The sequence below is a fragment of the Ochotona princeps genome, chromosome 8 (assembly GCF_030435755.1).
Source record: "Ochotona princeps isolate mOchPri1 chromosome 8, mOchPri1.hap1, whole genome shotgun sequence".
Taxonomy (NCBI): Eukaryota; Metazoa; Chordata; class Mammalia; order Lagomorpha; family Ochotonidae; genus Ochotona; species Ochotona princeps.
The window spans coordinates 61,674,303-61,691,713 of NC_080839.1; the positions used below are offsets into that span (position 1 = coordinate 61,674,303).

The following is a 17,411-nucleotide window of genomic DNA, read 5'->3' on the forward strand; positions in this document are numbered from 1 at the left end:
GGAAGACTCTCTTGGCTTGAACTTGGCCCAGTTCTTGCCATGACAGTCATCTAGGCAGTGAATCAATTGATGGAAAGTCTCTCTCCCTCCCTCTCTGTCTCTTCCTCTCTGTAAACTCTGACTTTCAAATAAATATATAAATATTTTCAAAGATGGATGTAGTAATTCCTGTCTCCCTGTGTTTCATGTTTTTGTGAAAATTAGGTAAGATACTTGCTGTGGCAGTTTTTCAAAATACAAATTGCTCTTTCAATATGAATCATTCTCCTACTTACCATTGCCCTTCAGCCAAGGGTTACCAGAAACAAACCTGTAGTTAAGCAAATTGAATTTATTCAGTAAACATGTGGAGTCATTGCACGTGGGAGATCTCAGTACCAATGTGTTAGAATGTACTATGAAATTTGGCCTTTGGTTGAAAAAGTTAGGAGAAATCCTAAGGTGAAAGAGGTTTGCTCTGAATTGTAGAGAAGACTGAGATGAAGTTAAAGCTGTGACTGGTAGAGAAGGAAGATGGGTTTGGTAATTTGTGAGTAGCACAGTGATCTTATTTTGGTCTCTACTTAGAAGTGGCCTTGCATGGTCTCATTTTCTTTGAATCTCAGAGTAACATGGTCAGAGCTTGGTGTTTTGTCTGTGTTGTTAGAGCAATATGGCTATGCTGTGAGCGCCAACCTACCTTCTGAACACAAACGGTGGATTGTTCCTTCTTCCTCACATAACACCAACAGATTCTAAAGCCACGGATCTGTGTGGAGTTTCAAAAATACACATATTCGGGAAAATAAATGGGAAAATAAGACATTTAAGTTTCATATATGTCCATAGTGTTTTCCACTTACCCACGATTCTCCACCCTTAGTGGGCAGCAAGAAAATGGTCAGCTGAGAAAAGCACCAACACTAATTCCCTTACAGGTCATCAGTTTAATCAAATCCTGGGACTGATTATGAATTTGCCCAATTTGGTGCCAACCTGAACGCCTCTCCCACTCTCAATGAGTTCCATGTTGCGTGGATCTTGGGGTCTGTGCTTCCTAAATGGTTTAAGAAAAAGGACTCCAGAGCCATTTTCTTCTCTGGCTGATCTGTGATCAAAGTGCACAGATGTTTCATAAAACTTGAAATGACTAAGCCATTTGCCTCAGGTGGCTAATCAAGCAGCTTTAAAGAATTCCAAGGTATCAAGGAACCGCAAGTGCAGAGTGGAAATTGAATTGCGGTCACAGATACAGTTTGGCCATTAAAAGCTGAACTTGATGGGCTAATAGAGAGTTATCAGCTGATGGTGAACATCAGCGTGATAGCAACAAAATTGGCTTCTGCTGAAAGGGGCTTTTCTCAAAGACCTCATGACACCCAGTAGAAGATGAACTCTTGATACCTGCCATATCTCAGTTAATAGCCCTAGTTGAATCAGATTAATGTAAAGGGGCTAATGAAAATGATGTAGGAGAAGAGTTTGGTGGTAATAATTTGATGCTGAGACATCAGTGGAAAGATGATGACATTATAAAGCCAGTCCCCTGGGGAGCAGGTAGAGCACTGGGAAGTGATACGGAAGCAGAGGGTCCCTGTTCTTAGAGGTTCTTGCCTTTTTTTCTGTCAGCCCCATTCCTCCTTCAGACAGAAGGATTTGGCCAAATCTGTTGACATTTACCAGTAACATTCTAAAGGCCTATGTGATTTGTGAGGCGTTCAAGTTTTATTGATGGTTTTATAGTGTACGTCCCCTGCATTTTGCTCAGGGGGAGTTCCCTGGCTCTGCCTGTTAAGCCTTCTATGATACTTACTGTTATTTGCTTCTTCCTGATGGTTTTGTACCAAAGTTAGTCAAAGGCAAATCTTGGTATTGTTAACACCTTGTCACATATGGACAAATAAAAACACCTAAGTATAGAGTGGAAAAAGATGTATTAAACAAGAAGAGAGAAAGAATGGTCAGACTGATTTTACTTTACTACCTTTTAAAATACTTATTTATTTATTTATTTTAATTGAAAGTCAGCTGCAGAGAGAGAGAGAGAGAGAACCACCTTTTGGTTCATTCCGCAAATGGCTGCAGCAACCAGAGCTGAAACAGCCCAAAACCAGTCCTGTGTATAAATGGGATGTGAGCATCACAGGTGTTTTAACCCACTGTGCCACAATGCCAGGTCCCTCTGACCTTTGTTATTTTTAAGAGTCAGAGTTGCCAGAGTGTCTGGCTGACTGCTCTTGACACAATTCCTCAATGATACTCTGATAACATGGAGAGGAAAGCGTGTGCCGCTGTTGGAGTCATTTTTAGTGGGTTCAAACCTTGGGTCCAGCTTTGATTCCTACTGTGACTTTGAACTGACTTCTAAAAACATTTTCTGACTTCTGTATTCTTATGTTTTCAAGAAATTGCTGAGGGAGGGGGCAATTTTTCACTCTGTGACTGCCAGGACTAGGTGAGAATATAGATATGAAAGCCCTTGGCACTCCACAGGGATGTCCAAAAAGGTTCAAAAAGAATACAGTTCTCAGTTACCTACTAGTTTATGGCGTCTGGGGTGTGAGGGGATAATTCTGATAGATGAATCAAGGCATTACCATTGAGGTCAGCTCAACAGAGTAGATCTGTGACACTTTGGGTGGAGAAATGAGTTTTGAGGTCTGGGTAGGAGAGGTCCATCATTCCAACAGGATTTGGTCATTTGAATATCTGGCACACAAAAGGCTCAATGACTGAATGTGTAACGAATGGATGTGAAGCGATAGAGACTCTCATGTCTAATAGTTGATTGGTTCATTTACAGTGTGCTTTGGGTCAAAGACACAAAAACAAAGCAATAGAAATTGTATTGGCTAACCAAGGGCTTGACTTGATATGCAGCAGGTATATTTCCATGAACTTCACTGACCTAAAGATTAGCTGCTTTAGGTGTTTTAAATAATTATGCACCTTGGCCCAATCAGTTCAACTTTTTTAGGGCACAGTTTTGTTATCTAATAGATATGATGATTCTTATTATTCTGTCTTTGGCCTGGAAGATTTGTTATTCTTCCAGTCCTAATGATCTGTGATCCCAAATTGACTATTCCCTTGCAACTGCATTCCCTACTAACCTAATGGGAAAAGGCACAATTGCCTCATCACTCAGCCACGAACCCAGCAATGTCTGTTAGAATAGAAGCTGAGTTTCCATTGTAAGTGCTTCCAATACAAGTATGCCTGTGTTAGAGGCTCATCAGTTCCTTTCTTTTGTAACTGAAGTGTTAGCTTGATAAAGATCTATCTTATGAATTTAAATCATGTGGACTATCAGCACTTCTTTAACTCTGAAGACCAAACCATTGTTATTACTTATTGACTGATTTAGAGCCAGGTCGAAGAAACAAGTGCTGAACATTGGCAGCTGAAATATTTGTGATGCAACTAGTGTTGCTTCAAAGTAGTCCACAATATGTTCAAGAAGAAACAAATTATAGCAAGCCAGGACCTAAACTGATGAACATGTTCCCACTTTAGCCATGAAAATCATTCATCAGAATGTAATTGATATGAATGTGATATTCCTAGGAGATAAAGCAGGGATAGAAGTGGTCCTCAGGGATGATGACTCTTTCCTAAGTTAAAGAATGGGCTGTCCCCAGTACCCAATCTGACTCCAATCCTACTTTCATCTTTTTTTATTAAAGGACAATGTACCCTCTTGGTACATGTCATGTAGATAATTACGATTGAGATTAGGAGATCTTCAGATTATTCAGATAAAGATGTTACTCCCATTCTAACTGAAGAGAACATATTAGGGATTCTTGTACAAGTGCAAATGATGAAGTGATATGGAAGGCATCCTTTATAGAATAATCATTTAAAAACTGAGGCAAAAATATCCCTATCTTTGCCCATCCCTTCTCCACACTTTGCTTTCACTTGATCAGTACCTGATGGCTGGTTCCACCTGCTAGCAGATGGAGGACAAAGAAGCTCTGAATCTTAGATATGCCTTTGAACTTGGCCTGGAGACCCAGAAAGTCTTAATTACAGGCATTGTGGGGTATGATGTTACAGATTGGTGAAACTGCTTGGACTCTATTGCCCTTGGTAGTTAAAAAGAAAATGATGCATTTTCTTCCAACACTTGGTGAAACAACAAAATCAATCAGTGATCAATCACTTACGAGGCACCTCCTTTGAGCAGACTCTAGAAGCAACTGGAATCAGACACAGAGTAATAGAAATTTTACATTCCCTCATATGTTGTCAAGACATACAGTACTGCTGTTTTTTTAAAGTCCTGCATTACACTGCTGTTCAGGTTGTGATCAACATCAGTATCACCTGGAGTTTATGAGAAATACAGACTCTACAGCCCCACCCAAGAGCTACTGAATCAGAATCTGCACTTGAACAAAATACTCCAGTCATTCACATGCGTATTAAATTTGAGATACATGACTGCAGGCCACAGAAGTCTGAGAAACAATCAGTTAACCAATCAAGGGGATATCTTGAAGTCCTTACCACATGTCCAGTATTGTCCTAGCAGCTCCTCATGTCAACAAATATTGCCTGATAACTCTGGTGATAATTAGGGATTCTCTGTTAAGGAGCTTCTGTAGCTTTGGTTTGGATGTGAGACCATGGGTATTACCTCCAGGAAGGGTCCCACTGACTACCTACTTCCACTGATACAGATAAGGAAACTCAGTGCATGAGATGATCAGTGAATCAAAGCTGCTAAGCAGTAGAGCTAGGGGTAGAACCGAAAGTTCTGAACTTATTAGCTAGTGAGAAATGAAGACAGGGGCTGAAGGGCATGTCTGAGTGAATCACTTACAAATCAACCAGTGTGCAAAACTTAAGATCAGTCAATAAAAAAAATGACTGCATGTAATTTAGCATGGGGTGATCCATTGCTTGGAGTCAAATTCTCAAAGCAAGAAAATTGGTTCACAGAAACATGGCTAATGTGTTCTAAACGTCAGTGCCCTAGCATCACTTTTGGGTAGTATGGATACTGACCAAGTTTAACCATCAAAGAAATGACCTAGAGATCATACAAATATCTGAGGTTGCTCATCCCCACACAGCACCAGGTCAGAGAGAGGCTTTCCTATAACCTACATCTCAGAGACTGAGGGAATTATATACCAGAATGTACTCCTTAAAACCCCATACACAAAGAGTCAGCTAAAATGCTGGGGATCAGATGGAGTAGAATGGAATGGATAACTGTCTGCTTTACTGGCCTGGAAGCTTCAAAAGACAGAATATACATCTGATCCATGTTTGATCCTGTTTGTATGGTGTAACTTCTTTGGAGGGATCTTTCACAATCCATAGTTTGACTCTGCTTCCTTCCTAAGAGACTGAGGGAGCCTGGAGAACCCAAATATGCCAACAGCCATCTCAGGGACACAGAGTTCCTTGGACACAAATGTAGTACCTGTTGCTATTCTTGATTGAAGTCGGTTATGGCATATCCACCTGACCTGCAGTCAGAGGACAAAGCAAGGCAATGTGCACATAATCCTGAGCAAAAGGGAAGATTTGATCAAATTGATTTGTCAGGTTTTATGCCTAGAATAAGGCATTATAAATGAGAAAAATAAATCTGTGATTTTTACTTGTGATTTAGTTTTGGCTAAAATTCAGAATCAGCCAACCACGGGAGTCAAGAAAATTGACTCACATCTCCCACCTAATCCATTATCCTGAATGTTCTGCCTTGCACACTGTTGTTTTCTGTCTTGTAGACATAGCCTTAAATACGCTTTAATGACTCTTGGGGGATACAACTTGAGACATGTTATCTTCCCATATTTATCATTTGGTTTTATTTTCCAACCTCCTGGGTCCCTTTGTGTCCTATATCAGAAATCATTTGATTGAATCACTTAAATCAATTTCCCTTTGCTTCCAGCTAGCTGACTCTTGTCCTTTCTGGCTTGTGCTTGGCATCTGCAAATCTGTCTTTTGTGGAAGTGACTGTTTCCAAGAAGTCTTAGTCTTATCCCTGAGTTGGACAAAAAAAAAGGCTTCCCTTGCCAATGCAGCCTTCTTGTCCTCAACTTGCATTGGCAGCCCAGCTGCATTCGATGTGGAATGGTGATGGACTGTAGCCAGACTGCCTGGCTGGGCTGCTTGCTTCCGGACATTCCCAACCAAGATGTCCTAAAATACAGGGTGTCAGATGATTTGAATGAACTTTGGAATGGAAAAGAATACATGGCAAATTGTATAGAACCTGTGGCTTATACATTGCTCAATTCATTTCTTTGATTTTTTTTTTCATTAAACATTATTCATTAGTTGTTCTCTTCATGCTTGGCAGTAAGCTGCTATCACAGGCTAGGTATACCCACAGATTCCATTTTGTCTACAAGATTAGCTTATTAGCAGTGCCTCACTCTTTTACATTATGGAAGTTAATCCACAGCACAGGTTAGCAAACTATACCTTAGAGGCCCACTACCATTTTATAAAGGGGATTTTGTTGGAAAATGGCCATGCATACTTATTATATATTCTCTATGATCATCTTCATGCTGCTACAGTGGAACAGTTAAATAGTTATACTATAGACATACCTGGTCTTTTTCAGAAAAAATCTCTCCACCAATATGCCTCCTTTGCAAATTGTTTTAGTTTAGTTTCAACATTTAATTTAGTTAGTCGTATTTATTATTGAATTGTAGGGTTTTTTTAATATACTCTGCTTAGGATTCCTTATCGGATGTATGGTTTGAAAGTCTACTTTCCCATTTTGTATCTTGCCTTTTCGTTTCCTCCAAGTATCTTTTGTAGCACCAAAATGTTAATTTTTGATGAGTTCAAATTTTCTTTTTATTTTGTTGCTTATCCTTTTTTGTGTCATATTTAAGAATTTTAGTCTAGGGCAATAAAGATTTAACTCTGTATTTCTTTCTAAGTGTTTTCTTAGTTTAATATTTGCATGTAGGCCTTTGGCAATTTAGAGTTAATTTTTTATGATATGAGTGAAGAGTACTTTATTCCTTTGAGTAAACTATCCAATTAATCTAGCAATGTTTTTTTAAAATATCATTTTCTTCATTGAAAATTGTCATGATACCGTCTCAAAGGAATCCATCAACCACAAATATGAGGGTTTATGTAAATTATATTCAATTGCATTTTGTGCCCTTGTGTTGAATCTGGTTTTACTGTAGTGAATTTTAAAATCAGGAAGTGTGAGTCCTCCTGCTTTCTTCTTTTTTAAAAAAATCTACATGGCTATTGATGGTCCCTTGCAATTTCATATGAATTTTTGGATCAACTTCCCAATTTCTATTAGATTTTGGTACCTTTAATGTGCAGGTCAATTGGGGATGATTTACATTTTAACAATACTAAATAATCTTTTTAAAGTTTTATGTATTTATTTTTATTTAAAAGGAAGACTTGTAGAGAGAGAAAGAGCAACAAAGAGATCTTCACCCACTGGTTCTCTTTTGGCCAAACAGCCAGAGCTGAGCCAGTCCAAAGCCAAGAAACTAAGCTTCTTCTGGGTCTTCCACGTAGGTGCAGGGGCCATTGCCAGGCGTATTATCCTAGGCACTTCTGCTGCTAACGTAGACATATTATCAGGGAACAGGATCAGAAGTCAACTATATGGGGCTCGAACCAGCACCTACAGGGGTGCTGACATTGCAGGCCGAAGTTTGATGTACACCATGACACTAGGCCCCAATATTAAGTCTTTTAATTCATGACCTTAGAATTTTTTGGTTTATTGAGATATTTTTTCATTTCAATCAATAATGTTTCATAGTGTTTCAGATTGCAAGCTTTGTAGTACTGTTATTAAATGTATTCTATTTTATTAAGATTTATTTATTTTTATTGGAAAGTTGGATTTACAGAAGAAGGAAAGAAAAATCTTCCATCCACTGGTTCACATCCCAAGTGGTCACAGCAGCCAGAGCTGACCTGATCTGAAACCAAGAGCCAGGAGCTTCTTCTGGGACTGCCATGCAGGTGCAAGGTCCCAAGGCTTTGGGCCATCCTTGACTGCTTTCCCAGGTCACACATAGGGAGCTGGAAAAAAAGAGGAGCAGCTGGGTTATGAACTGTTGTCCATATTGGATCCCAGCACATGCAAGACAAGGGCTTTAGCCATGAGGCTACGATGCTGGCCTCTATTTGTTATTTTTAGATTTTATTTTACTCCTTTTGAAAATATTTTAATAGGCTTATTTTCTTTATTTAATTTTCATATTGTGCACTTGCAGCTGAGGAAAAACACAATGGGTTATGGTGTCCTGCAACCTTGTTGAGCTTGTTCATCAGTTCTACCACTGCTTTGGAGAATTCCTTAGGCTTGTCTGTATACAAGATCATTTGCAAATATAGTCATTCTTCCCTCCCAATCCCGATCCCGTAATTTTCTTGTCCAGTTGTCCAATTAGATCCTATGGTATAATGCTGAACAAAAGTGGCCTGAAATGATATTCTGGTCTTGTTCATGATTATGGAGGAAAACATTCTGTCTTTCCCAATTAAGAATGATTTAGCTGTGGAGATTTTGTGCATGTCCTTTATAGTTTGAGAAAGTTATTCTGTCACTGTTAGTGGAATATGATATCATAAAGGGTACTGGATTTGTGTCAAATACTCTTTTGGTGTCTTCGGGGTGATTTTTTATACTTCACTGTAATGTATATTACATCAAATAGTCATGGGGTATGAAGTCAATCAAAACTAACCCTATTTTGTCAAGAGATCAAATCCCCTTTGATGTTGCTAGATTTAGTTTGCTAGTATTTTGTTGAAGCTTTTGTTTTTTGTCTACAAAATATTGGTCTTTACTTTTCCTTTATGGTGATGTCTGGGTCTGTCTGTACCAGAATAACACTGGTCTCATAGAATAATTGGAAAATTATCACATCCTCTTCTATTTTTTTGAAAGAGTTAGTAAATATTGACATTATTTCTTTATAGAATTTAGCAGTGAAGGCATCTGAGCCTGGGCTTTTATTTTTTAATTTTTTTTTAGGTAACTTTTAAATTACTTATTTAACCTCTTGTTTATGTGTGTTCTTGAGCTGATTTCAGTGTTATGTCTAAGAATTTGTCTACTTCATCTAAATCACCCCACCTATTGGCACATTTTAAAATAATAGTCCTTTATAACCCTTTGGTTGTTTATACATTTGTCAGTAAAGAATTCATTTTTATTTCTGATTTTAGACATTAAAATCTTATCTCCTGCAGTTTTGATCAACCTCGTTAAAGTTCATCAATCTTGTTAATCTTTGTGAAGAACCAACTTTGTCGACTTTCTCCATTTTCCTATATTCTCTACTTTAATCATTTCTATCCTAATCTTAACTATTCAACATAGTTCTAGAGGTACTTGCTGAGGCCATAAAACAAGAAAAAGAAATCAGAGGAATCCAAATGGGAAACGAAGAAGTCAAGCTTTCACTATATGCAGATGACATGATTCTTTATATAGAAGAGCCAAGAGACTCAATACAGAGACTACTAGAACTTATACGAGAGTTTGGCAGAGTGGCAGGGTACAAAATTAATGAACAAAAATCAACAACCATAGTGTATGCAAACAGCCCCAAGATGGAAATAGGTAGCAGAAAGAATTTGGGAAACTCACAAGAAGCTTCTAATAATAAGCCACAGGAGAAACAACAGAAAAATAGAAAATATATCAATATGATCCGAAACCAGAAACCTGGAACCTACTCTGGGTCTCCCACGCAGGTGCAAGGTCCCAAAGCTTTGGGCCGTCCTTGACTTCTTTCCCAGGCCACAAGCAGGGAGCTGGATGGGAAGTGGAGCTGCCGGGATTAGAACCAGTGTCCATATGGGATCCAGGCACGTTCAAGGTGAGGACCTTAACCGCTATGCTATCACACCAGTCCCCACTATACAGACTTTTAAGAGTGTCAGTTGGAAGAGGTTTTCCTTTCAGAACTTTGAATATGCCATCCCATTGTCTTCTGGCCTCCATTGTTTTGTATGAGAAGACAGCTGTTAATCTTTGAGGTTGTTTTGTAAGGGATGAGTCATTTTTCCTCTTCTCTTTTTATCTTTGTCATTCAGCATTTTTACTGTAAGTCTCTGTGTGCATCTGTTATGGCTTGAATTATGTATCTCAAAAATAGGCATTGAAGTTCTAACCCCCAGTACATGTGAATGTGACTTCATTTGGCTTTCAGTCTCCCCTGCAACATGAAGTCTGTACTGTCACTCTCAGAGGGCACAACCTTGGCAGCCATCTTAGGTTGACAATGCAGCATTCTTGTGTTTTTGTCTCTTTACTGGGTTCTGTTTGGGTTTTTTTGTTTCTTTGTTTGTTTTTTCATCTCTGTAAAATTGCCTGCCACTGCTGGTGTCACATCCAGCCATTGGTATCCACTAAATGTCAGCTATTGTTTTTGGCAAAGCTTCAGGGCATAACTTGTTCCATGGTTTAATCCAATTAAATGAGTCCTTTTGTAGGGATAGTTCTTGAAGTCAGCCTTTAAAGTTTTTTGTTTTCTTTTTCTTCCCTTTCTCCAAGCTGGCTCCTCTTAGTTGCCTCTTCCCATAGTTCTCCCAGGTTGGATCAGATGTGCCAGTCTCTTCTGAACTATTTACCACCAAAATCACCATTATTGTTGAGAATGTTCTTACATTTCAATTCCTCCATACTCTTTTTCAGTGAAGTTCAGTTCCTCTGGGGACAACTTTAGAGATCACTGTTCTTATGGCCTGCCTCTGTCCCTGGGCAAAATCTAGGTGCCACAGCTCTGTATCTTAGGGCAGAGAATTGTAGCCTACCTTTTTGGGAGTGACAGTCTGCTTTTTGGACAGGGTGAGCGTCCTCTCTTCTTTTCAACTTGCCTTTTTTCCCAGACTGAATCCTTCATCCAACAAATGAGTAGTCATGGTCCCAGCATTTCCATCATCCTGTGCCTGAGATAGAGTGGCCACTCTGGGAGTGCATGAGATAACAGTCACTCATCTGGGACTTATGCTCAGCCATGTGTGGCTAAGAAAGATGAGAAATGCTCATGGTTTGTCTGTCCATCAGAGGTATTAGACCCTGGGTGGCAAGCTCAGAAAGAGGGCTCCCTCTGTGCTAGGCTGCACCTGCCTGAAATGGCGTTTCTCTCCCACTGATAGGAGGTAGAAGGAAAAAGTAGGTTCATGGTTTGTAGGACAATCGATTAGTTCTCTAAGAAAATAATTGATTAAGGAGAGGACTTTGGAAAGCCTTGCCAGTGTGGAGCTATGGCCAGCTTCAATCCTGCTGCGACCCCAGGGAGCAGTTGATATGGAAATGCACAAGCTAGGTATTCCTAATCCAGAGGTTTAGATAACAGATCAAAGAGAGTGCTTCCTCTCACAGGCAGAGGAAGGGGAACTAACAGACCAAGGAAATGTGCCTGCTGGAGGAACAAATTAGTAAACTTCCTCTTGCTGTTGATACGTAAATTCCTGAAACCCTCCTCCTTTTTGCCTATGTGACCCTCGATCTTTATAAGTCTGATGCTGTTAATAAACTTTGGCTATTGACCATCACTCAGTAGTCCATGTGCATGATTATTGGTTCTGTTCACCAAGTCTACCAGTGCCAGACAGCGAACAGCGGTTCACATGGCACAGATTTTTGCTGTTCTGAGTTTTAGTATTTTCTGGAATAAATGTTTTTCATTTGCTGTGTTCCCCTAAGATAATTTCCAAAAAACTTCTAAGTGATTACATTTTGAAAAATAATTTTTGCCAGTCAGGCTTGTTCTTTTTTTTTTTTTTTTTTTTTTTTTCAGTTTTTAAAAAAAGATTTATTTATTTTTTTTTTAATTATTTATTGTTTAACTTCAGTAATTACATTGTATTATGTGACACAATTACATAGATACTGGAAGCACCAGGTCTGCGGAGCTCCCCGCATCACCCATCCAAAAGCAAAAGCCCTTTGAGTCATTTCTCTTCTCTCTCTCTCTCCCATACCAGATGGTGAGCTCCTTTAGGTGTGGGAGATGGCCAAGTAAGAATCTCTGCCTATATTTGCTATGTGCCAGGTACTTTGTAGAAAGCTAGTTAATGTTGCCACTCCATAGGTAAGGACACTGAGACTTAAGGGGTTAAATGACTTGCCTGAAATCTTACAATGAGTAACTGCTGGAGCCAAGAGCCCAAAGCAAGCTATCTCTCCAAAGGGCACACTCTTCCTAGTCCACCAAGCTGGCATTGTGTTTTTAGCTCTTGGCATAGTGCTTGGGATACAGGTGCTAGCTGAATTAGTGGAAAAAATTACAAGTGAGTGAAAAAAAAATAATTGAAGGCTTAGCACGAGGTAGCAGCACACAGGCATCCTCCCTCCCTTTTCTGGTTTGCTCTCAGGCTGATTCATGTTTCCTCATTGCAACCCCTTTAACTTTGCTAATTAGTTCCTTTGCCTTACTGGCAATTATAATATTTAAGAACAACCTTAATCCTGAACTTATTTAATTAAATTATATAACGGCAATATTCAGGAAGTATCGTGTAGGCTCCCTAAAACTTGGGGGAAAAATATGCCCTTTTAGTTTATGTCAGGGTCAGATCATAGTAATATTCTCTTGTGCTATCTGGCTTTTATATGATTTGTTAGTTTGATACTTTTCAGTTGGCTATAATTAATATAGTGTTGCTAAACTCACCATGCACAGGATATTTGTGTCTGAGTCCATCTCTGACAAACAGATTGATCCATTGGACATTCTGAAAGTTGAATCACTAACCTCATTCCCAAAGTGAGCTTTATGTTTCATGTTGCACTTAATTGTTCTTGTATAAAATTAAATTTTCATTACCTAAGTAACATGTAAATTTATTCTTACCGTGAAAATTTCTATGAATACATACTTGTAAGCATGTGGCCTAAGAAGAAATATCATGAACTTAATGTAGTGCTCAGCTCTAGGGATGGAAATGAGAAAGGAAGGAGGGAAGCACTGGACAAGAAGAATGCTAGGCTTATCTGTAATGGCTTCAAGTTTACAAGCAGCACCTGTCCTCCTCTTTGTGTTCCCTTTGTGCTTTGTCACTCTTAGAGCAAAGGTAAGAGTACATGTAGAAATGTACTGGTGCAAGGTAGATTGAGTTTCTCTGAGAGATTCTCCAAGTGTCCTGAGGAGTTCCCAACCCTTGATGGATGTTTCTCTCTTGAGGAGGAGAAATGGGGCATTACTATTCTTGTCTGGGCCTTTTTCATCTACACTGAACATTTTCTATTAGCTTGCTCTGTTACTGTTTATGACAGTTTTATTGCTTAGATTATTTCCCCAGTAAACACCAGCTTGATCACGAAGAAACAGAGGAAATGGAAAATGCCTTCTAAAGGCATACTCTGTCACAAGTCACTTGTTCCTCACTTCAAGACTTGAGCTGTGGCACAACCCCGCCATTCATTCTGACCCTCTCCCAGAGGAGCCACATGTTGGCCAGGCCAAGGCAGTGTGGTGGAAAGAGCCAGGACTTTGGCACTTCAGTCCTGGTACGAGCCCCAGTTTCATATCTTTTCAGTCAAAGGGCTGATAGTCAAGTCACAGGCATGGCATCCTCTTTCTCACATTACCTTCTGTCTCATCTTCTCTCCCCTTCTCCTTTTTTCCTTTTTGAATTAAACGAAATGACAAATGAAAGAACCTGGGTCTGTGATCACTGAAGCACAAAGGAGGGCTGCTGTGACTGACTGCCACTTTCCTTTCCATCCTCCAAGACAGAAAAAAAAAAAGTCTCTACTTCTTCTAGTATCTCTGTGCCCTCTATTTCTCCTACTATAAAATATGGAGCAGGGCAGGCATTTGGTGACACAGTGAGGATGCTGCTTGGTACCCCTGTATCCCATATTGGAGTGTCTGACTTCAGCTCCTCTCCACACTCTCAGTTCCAGCTTCCTGCTTACACCCATCCTGAGAAGCAATAGGTATACTGGGTGGCCTAGGTAGTTAGGTTCCTGCTGCTCATGTGGGTTATCTGGGTTGGATTCCTAGCTCCTGGCTCCCTGGCTGATGCAGACCTTTGGGGAGTGAACTACCAGACCGAAAACTGATCTAGACTTGTCTCATTCATTCTCTCTCTCTTTCTCTCTCTCTCCCTCTCTCTCTCTTTCCCTCTCTGCCTTTCTAGTAATAAGCAAATAATTTATAAATATTGGAAGCAGTCCTCAGTTACTCATTTCTCCCTCGGCATTATTGGAGATCCTGAGACCTTAGTTTGAACAGAGATTTGATGCAGAGATAAAACAGTATGCCAAGTCCTGTTCTGATTGAGGTTTGGAATTGTTGTGGACCAGATACTACTTCTGAAGCAGTTCCTGAAAAAGCTTTTAAAATGATAGATTTCTAGTCTCTGTAGTAAGAGTAGGAATTAGGCCTCTTGAGGAACCCTAGGCCATGCCAAATGCTGCCATCCTTCAGACAGGGATTCTTGTGAAGAAACAACAGCTGGTGGGAAATGTCACTGGCATTTATTTCCATAGGATAAGCTTGGTGTACAAGGATACACAAGTAAGTCAAGTGGGGTGGGGGAGGAATTTTTTAGCTACATATTGTTTTTACGAAGCATCTCAGAGCTAAGTTACAGAAGCTGCACCAGAGAGAGTGATCATGTCGTGTTTGAGCACCACAGGGAGCACTCTGCTTACTGTCAAGGAACCCTTATGGCATGTGGTGGGAAATCTAAGATTAGAGAGGCCTCCCACTGGATCGAGGATGAGGTTTCCTCCAAGTGAGTTGATCCCCTGCAGCGAGAAACTTACCCTTAAGTCCATCTCTTGGACAAGGGGGACTGTTTTCCATGAATGAGCTTGTCAAGATTTCATTGATCCTCCTGGATCTCATCTAGCTTTGTTGGGCATCTTTATGTTTTTTCTCAAAGAAGCTGTCATCGAAGGTCTTTTCAGTCTCCTGGTTCTATGATTCTGGCTCTGAAGAGTGGAACCACACTTACCTCACATACAGGCTCCTAAAAAACTTCCTTGGCTTTGAACTCATGAACAAGACTCTTACTCCTTGGCTTCTCCTCATGAACAAAATCGGTGGAGCCTCAGGGGAGAGGTCTTATCAAAATGGAATTTTCTAGGGAAGTTTGCCAATGGAATCAGCCTGGAAGCTAATTTCAAGTAGTCTTGGAGGTAAGAAAAACAGATAAGCTATAAAATGAATTGCACTGCTAGAATTTCTACCAAACAAAGGCTCTTCCTTAAGACATTACAGTAGGGTACACTCTACTTTCTAACTTGCAGGATGGAGCCTAAGAAGGAGCTTCAAATGTAAGGGCTTCGCCTTAGCTTTGCCTTGGCTGTGAGTTGGGAAGTGGTATTCAGGATTCCTGGTAAGGTCTAGCACTTAAGATGCTCTAGTCTAGGACTGGCATGGTTGCACAGCAAGGTAGTCCTTAGCCTGCAGTGCCAGTACCCCACACGGGATCCTAGCTGCTCCATTTCTGATCCAGTTCCCTGCTTATGGCCTGGGAATGCAGCAGAGAATAACCCAAGTCCCTGGGACCTTGCACCCATGTGGGAAACACAAAAGCTCCTGTTTCCTGACTTTGGATTGGCTCAACTCCAGCCATTGCAGCCATTTGGGGAGTAAACCAGCGGATGGAGGATCTCTCTCTATGTCTTGCCTTCTCTCTGAAAATCTGCACTTCATATATAAATAAATAAATCTTTTTTTAAAAAGGGGGGGGGATACTCTAGTCTGCCTCAGATGCTCTGGTCTTGCTTAGATGTAGAAAGTTGCCAAGCTAATCATGACAAATTGATTGTCCGTCAGCGCTCTAATCTGTTGTTCATCTCTGGTGGGGTCAGAGGCCAATCACAGGCTCCTGGACTGTTAGAATACAAAGGGGCCTTAGAAATAACCACTGCACTATTTTCCAAAGGGCTCTTCTGCCGTTGTGTTTCTCAAGGCTCTTATTCCCCTGCGTGTCTTTGCCCCCCAGCATGCCTCCTGCCACATATGGGCACTCAGCATTGAGAGGTGACATACATTGAACTACAATTAGCCTATGAGACTCCTTTCTACCCCTTTCATTCAATCAGGACTCAACACTATTTTGCATATTCAAGCCAGGGCATTTGGAGTTAAAGCCTCATACCTGAACTCAATCTGGACAGTTCTTCCTTTCACTGCAGTGCTGACCTCTAGGTGGAGGAAGCAGCAGTTGCCCATGCCAGCAGAGGACATCCATTGTCTTAGGGAAATGAACTGAAGCCAGTTTCCCCTTCAGAAGCCAGGACGTATGGAATCAGTCAAACTGTGGTGCCATAGCCACCTCAGGCTGAACACAGACTAACCGTGTGGAGACAAGAGGGTCATGAGCCACCAGCAGCCCCTCGGCCATTGCTTTCCTTACCAAGTTCAGTGGCACAGGAGGGCAGCCAGCCTGCACAGCCAGTTCTGCTGCCTCTGCCGCAGTCCTTGGCATGTCATTGGCAAGCAGAGGGGGGCAAGTGTGGAGCATAAAAGTAAGGTCTGGCCCACATTCTGTTTCTCCAGATTTTGTTAATAAAACAGGATGCGGAGCTGGCTTTTCTCCGCTCTGTGGTTACTATCTGTTTCTTTTTGCAAAGCAAGACATTTCCATGAAGGGCACTGTACGGTGGATCATAAAGGGTGCAAAGCAGAAAGAGAGCCGCCTGCAGTCTCCTCTGCTGGCCATTCCGTCCGCCTGCTTATTCATCCGCGCAGAGTTGCAGGCCTCACTCTTAAATGGCTTCATTCATGATGATTGACTTCGGAGATTTGCTGGTGCCTTTTGCGGAATGTTAAGCAGGACAGGCTTCTTCCCCACTATGTTAGCAGGCTCAGGTTTCAGAAGCCCCAGCATGAGGAGAGCCAGGAGGAAGATTCAGCTGTCAGCTGGAATGTGTTCTTGGAATGTGAGGAACCACTTCCAAGAGATGATAATGAACCGGAAGCAGCACCTTCAAGGTGAAGGTTGATGCTTCCAGGCGCCCAGTATTTTTTTGAGCACTGAGAGGCAATTGCTGAAATCTTGAGAAACCAACCAAGTTTGTGTATTAAGACAGCATCCCGGGCCCGGCACGTGGCCTAGCGGCTAAAAAGTCCTCATCTTAAACGCGCCGGGATCCCATATGGGCTCCGGTTCTAGTCCCAGCAGCTCCACTTCCCATCCAGCTCCCTGCTTGTGGCCTGGGAAACCAGTCCAGGACGGCCCAGAGCTTTGGGACCCTGCATCCGCGTAGGAGACCTGGAAGAGGTTCCTGGTTCCTGGCATCGGATCGGCGCAGTACCGGCCGTTGCGCTCACTTGGGGAGTGAATCATCAGTCCAAAGATCTTCCTCTCTGTCTCTCCTCCTCTCTGTATATCTGACTTTGTAATAAAAATAAATAAATCTTAAAAAAAAAAAAAGCATCCCTCCTATCTACTGACTATGCTTTTGCCTAGGTTTACAAGAG

At 41.0% G+C, this 17,411-nt stretch overlaps 1 protein-coding gene and 1 long non-coding RNA gene across 2 annotated transcripts in view; one reads left to right on the forward strand and one right to left on the reverse strand.

Annotated features, from left to right (window-relative positions):
- Positions 1 to 17,411, forward strand: part of ALK (ALK receptor tyrosine kinase) — an 878,396-nt gene that overhangs the window by 668,299 nt on the left and 192,686 nt on the right. The window lies entirely within an intron of this gene.
- On the reverse strand, positions 708 to 8,033 carry LOC131481029 (uncharacterized). The gene is made up of 3 exons (XR_009245998.1): positions 7,924 to 8,033; positions 1,793 to 1,889; positions 708 to 748 (listed from the first exon to the last, which is right to left on the reverse strand). It is a non-coding gene; the product is annotated as an uncharacterized LOC131481029 (long non-coding RNA).